We start from the raw sequence: 6,124 nt of genomic DNA, 5'->3' as shown, positions 1-6,124 counted from the left end.
CCATGTTGGTTCATGTTCGAGAATCAACACACCATTGCAACCTGACGACAAAACCATTATCCACCACTCCACGTGGTCTATCATTGGCATCATTTTTAACTGGCTGTTCCCCAACAACCACCCACAGATCTACTAGCGACATCTCATATCACCTGGCGTGTGACACACCACACTCCCATCAGTATCTCATATGAATAAGGCAGTAACACTTGTGCTAATCCATACTCGAATAATTGAAGTTCTTATCCAAAAAATCTAAGGACTAGGAATAATTTAAGACATTCTGCTATCAAAGAATCTTGTCACACAGTCTCAACTCATTGAGAATAAGATTCTCAAGCATAATATCTAGGGACTCATTCATGTGTTAAACTGGAGAGCTCGTGAATGAAGAAACTTGCCTTTTATAAATATATACAAAGATACAATGAATGTGACTAGTTACACGCCCACTAGATGTCATCCAAATCTAGTATTAGGGCACACAACACTAAAACTCTCGCACTTGCACTAATACAAATTTACATCACATGTACATCTAGTGTTTCACCATTGGCAGGTACTGGAGTCCCATCTTCTCAAGATGTCGGTCTAGTTGTGATTGAGTCATAACCTTGGTGAGTGGGTCAACAACATTGTCTGCTAAACCTATTTTTTGTAATTGTATGTCTCCATGTGCTATAATCTCTCAAATTAAGTGAAACCAACATTCAATATGTTTGGACTTTTGATAAGACCAGAGTTCCTTAACCTAAGCAATAACCCCAATATTATCATAATATAACGGGATTGCTAACTCAACATATGGAACCACACTGACATTCGAAAGAAACTTTCGAATCAAAATAACTTCCTTTGTATCATCACATGCCGTCACATATTCAATTTCTACAGTAGAATCTGCTGTGATTTCCTACTTGGAACTTTTCCAACTCATAGCACCACCATTCAAAAGATATACAAAACCAGACGTCGACTTGTGATCATCAATATTAAATTAAAAATTTGAATCTGTGTATCCATCCACATTGATATCACCCCCCCCATAAATTAGGAGCATATCTTTGGTTCTTCTCAAGTACTTCAAAATATGCTTCACAGCGATCCAGTGAGTCACTGGGATCAGACTAATATCGATTTACAACACTCATAATGAATGCAATATATGGCCTTGTACATATCATCATATACATAAGGTTGTCAACCGTCGAAGCATAAGGTACCTTACTCATACAATCCCTCACTTTAGAAAGTGTTTGCGGATATCCTTTTAGAGAGATGAACTCTAATCCAAACAGACAATTATCCTTTCTTGGAATTTGCCATGCTAAACTTCTTCAACATCTTTTTTTATGTATAGGCTTTGGGAAAGACTTATCAATCTGCTAACTCTATCCCTATAAAGTTGTATCCCAAAATATAGGTAGCATCTCTTAGCTCATTTATGGAGAATACTCTAGACAACCAGGCTTTAGTAGACATAATTATGTCCACATTTGTGATGCCATGGAAAAAGAAAGAATAAAAAAATAAAAATAAAAAAAGAAGTGAAGAAACTGGCGGCAATTACCGCCAGCTGGCAACACGCAGCCGCAACCTCGAGGTGCAACCTCGCGGCTGCACGTCGCAGCCTCGCAGCTGCATGCCAGGAGGCACAACAGCCTCGCAGCTGCACGCCGCGAGGTGCAGCCTCGCAGCTGTTTGCTGCGAGGAGAAGCTGCCTTGCGGCAGAGTTAACCGCAAGGCACACTGCCACGAGGCCTAGCTGCCGCGAGGCTGTGTCGTAGCAACCTCCCCCACCTTTTTGGCTTGGCATTGGCCCACTCAGCATTCGCCATGTGTCGACACTAGCCACCCTTGAGAATCGTGCCTTATAAATACCCAGCTACAGGATATTAATGAGGACTCCAACTTCGGTAAATTCGGTCACTTTGAATACACTTTTACTGTTTTCGTGAATAGTCATTGGGATCCAAGAGTGATTTTGGCATCGGAGGGTCTTCGCAGGAAAAGATTCCCGCGAGCCCTCTAACCCATTTTTTTGAGCATCAACAGGGTCAAATCCTTGCGGCGAGACCTAGCGACGAGGGCAAAGAGTTTGTGGCGAGAGCTAGCGGTGAAAACTTGTGACAAGAGCTAGCGGCGAGAGCTTATGGCGAGAGCTAGCGACGAGAGCTTGTGGCAAGAGCTAGCGGCGAAAGCTTGTGGCAAGAGCTAGCGGCGAGAGCTTATGGCAAGAGCTAGCGGCAAAAGCTTGTGGCAAGAGCTAGCGGTGAAAACTTGTGGCATGAGCTAGTGGCGAAAGCTTGTGGCAAGAGCTAGTGGCGAGAGCTTGTGGCAAGAGCTAACGGTAAAAGCTTGTGGCAAGAGCTTATGGCAAGAGGTAGTGACGAATCCTTGCAACAAGCATCCTAATGGTAAACTCCCTTGAGGCGACATCTTTTACGGCAACCTAACCTCACCCGACAACAAGCTCGAGTGGACCCCACATCACAAATTTTAATTGTTGTATTTTGGCAACAACAACATTATTACCCATAATTAAAATATCATCCATGTACAAGACTAGAAAGACAATATCACTCCTACTAGGCTTCTTATATACACATAGCTCATCCAGATTTCTCATGTAACCAAACTATTTGATCGCATAATCAAAACGGATGTTCTAACTCCTCAACGCTTGCTTTAAACCATAAATCGATCTCTTCAGCAAATACACTTGACGTGGATAGACGGACTCAAATCCATGCTATTATTCCATAAAAATCTCTTCTTTAAGAAATCCATTCAGAAAAAGCCATCTTAATGTCCATCTGGCATATCTCATAGTCATAGTAAGCAACAATAACTAACATCATTCTGATGGACTTTAGCATCGCGACAGGTAAGAAAGTCTCGTTATAGTCAACACCTTGACGTTGACGATATCCCTTTGTCACGAACCAAGTTTTATATGTAGAAGCCTATCCATCAGCACTGATCTTTCTCTTAAAGATCCGCTTACATCATATAGGAAATATTGTCACAGGCGAATCCACTATGACCCAGACCTGGTTAGAGTATATGAACTCCATCTCAAAGTCCATAGTTATTTACCACTTCGAGGCATTGATATCACATATCACCTCATCATAGGTGGTTCCCCATACAAGAACAATTCATCTATCTCCTCCATCAACAAATCATACTATTAATTTGGAGGATGGGGCACTCTACTAGCCTATAGGGAACCAATGGATGATCTGTCGGCTGCAGTTCACCTTGCTCAATAATCTAATCAAGTATTTGTAGAACATAAGATCTCTCTTCTTCCAAATCTATTTTATTTCCCATGCCACCCTCCTGGATGGATTCTTCTTCCAAGAAGATAACATGCCTAGCAACCACAAATCTTAGGTCAGCCGAAAAATAGATATAATACCCTAAACTATTTTTAGGATATCCCATAAATCATCATTTCTCAAATCTAGAATCCAACTTCTCTGTCCTCAACCTTTTTATAGGCACTAGGCAACCCCAAATCCTAGTGTGCTCAAGACTCGACAGTTTCCCAACCTATATCTCATATGGAGTAGTCAAGACAGACTTAATCGAAACTCGATTTATCAAATAAATTGCAATAAAAATAACATATCCCCATAGTGAAATTGAAAAATTTGTGTAGTTTAGTATAGACTAAACCATGTCTAACAAAGTCCAATTCCTACATTTAGCCACACTATTAAACAATGGTGTACAAGGAGTATACTGTGAAACTATACCACAAGACTTAAGATAATCAAGACACTCAGTACTTAATTATTCACCTCCTCGATCTGATCGAAGAATCTTGATACTCTTTCCTATTTAGTTTTTTACTTTTGCCTTGAATTATTTGAACTTTTCAAAGACCTCAGACTTGTACTTCATTAAGTACACAACCATATCGTGACAAATCATAGCTAAATGTTACAAAGTAGACATAACCACCTTGGCCTATAACATTTATGGGCCCACATGAATATAAATGTATCAATCCTAACAGTTCAGTAGCCCTTTCCCCTTGCCCAACAAAAGGAGACTTGGTTATTTTTTTGAGAATACACGACTCATAAGTTGGCCTAGGTTCAACACACAAATCACAAATGAGACCCTTATGAGCGAACTTCATAAGCCTACTCTCGCTGATATGACCCAGCCTAAGGTGCCACAACTATTTGAAATTTATATGATTATCTCGAGAACGCTTCTCATTTACCGTGGTATTAGGTTTAGCAACCATTTTCTAACTATATTCACATACATGTGTTTTCAAAAAGTATAAACCATTTACCATCACAACTTTTTCCACACACATATTATTATACAAAATATTACATTCATTACATGCAAAAGAAAATGTATAACTATGTTTTACAAGTTATGGAATATATACAACATTTTGAATCGCATTTGGAATAAGTAAACAATCATACAGTACTAACACATGCCCAGAAGGTAAAGATACAGAAGCAGTCCTTATAGCTAATGCAATAACGTTTGCCCCATTGCCAACCTTCAAGACCACCTCGCATTTTCCAAGCGCCCTACTTCGACTGAGATCCTACGCAAATAAACAAATATGAGAAGTAACACCAGAATCTAAAATCCAAGAAGCAAGGTATCAACCAATCGTAAGATCAGTCTCAATGACACACGATGAAGGAATCATACCTTAACCCTCTAGGCGTTTTCCTTTCAAGCTCCACAAATAGTCGGGGCAATTTTTCTTCCCGTGTCCCTTCTAACAACAAAAGTAATAGTTACCAATGCCCTGACCCTCCTTACCCTTTGTCTCTGATTGCTTACCACCATTCTCGACCCCCATGGCACTCATCTTCCTCTTACTAGATTTAGGTTTCTTTTGGGAAGAAGAAGAGGCAACCGCAAGAACTCATTCTTTCCCTTTGCCTTTCTTCTGTGACTTCACGGTTATTAACATGTTTAATAACTCTGGAGAGAACACTCAAATTTATTTATATAAAAATAAGTAATGAAAGATCCAAAAATGAGAAATGAAAGATCCAAAAGATTTTGACAACAATTGTAGGATAGGGTAGATTGAGGATTCATCGAGAATTACAAAGCATCCAGTTGACTAATTGCATTAATCATGCTGATGACATTGTCCCTAACATCTGACCTTCAACCATCCAGGCCCGAAATAGCTTTTTCGATATCTCATATCGATCTATATATTCTACTATGCTTGCCAAAGAGGTCCCTAAGATGTTGTATCATGCTTATAGCACTCGTAAAATGCTCAAGCTAACGTTGCAAATCATTAGACACCGATGCAAGAATGTAGTTATGGGCTCTCATATCATTCTCTTTCATAATATCCCAAGTGATCATCTCTTCCTCAATCGTAGTCTGGGGAATTTTAGTTGGTGGAGCAAAAGATAAAACATCATCAATTCTTTCCATATTGAGCACTATCTTTAAATTACAGAACTAGTCAGGAAAATTAGAGCCAGTGAGCCTATTAGTGTTTAAAATACATCATAACGGATTTAATCCCACCATTTTAATATGCAAAAATAGATAGATATATTAACTTGTATCTTTATAAAACACCATTTATTAAGGTCTTTAAAGAAATTGGTACTCCCATTAACATTTTCGAATCTTGCACTTCCCAAGCAAGAGACGTGATCCCTTTATATTCAAGATCCAATAGCGGGTGGTTGAATTCTCTTTCATAAGAATACCCCTCACATTTTAGTTACTTGGAGTATGCTCATAATTGAGTAGGCAACACTTGTCACCACATCATATGTGGAGCTCGACCTTCGACTTCTAACCCATCGTAAACCTGACATTTTAGTTACTTGGCCTGATGGACTAGTTAGATCTCACCCACTATCTAGTTAAGTGCAATGAGTTGAACATCACCCTCCCTCACATTTTAGTTACTTGGTTAGATGAAACCTATTGAACATTGCCCCATCTTATGGTTAATAGGAGAAATTAAACAATCTTTCATGAAATTTACCCTCACATTTTGTTATTGGGCACACCCAATCAGATTGATAAACCCCTATGACAATGGGAAGTCATGATGAATTAGATTCACTATTTAGATCTAATATTAATGCAATGG

Source organism: Diospyros lotus, chromosome 2, assembly GCF_014633365.1.
Source record: "Diospyros lotus cultivar Yz01 chromosome 2, ASM1463336v1, whole genome shotgun sequence".
In the NCBI taxonomy this organism is placed as follows: Eukaryota; Viridiplantae; Streptophyta; class Magnoliopsida; order Ericales; family Ebenaceae; genus Diospyros; species Diospyros lotus.
This window is presented reverse-complemented; position numbering follows the sequence as displayed.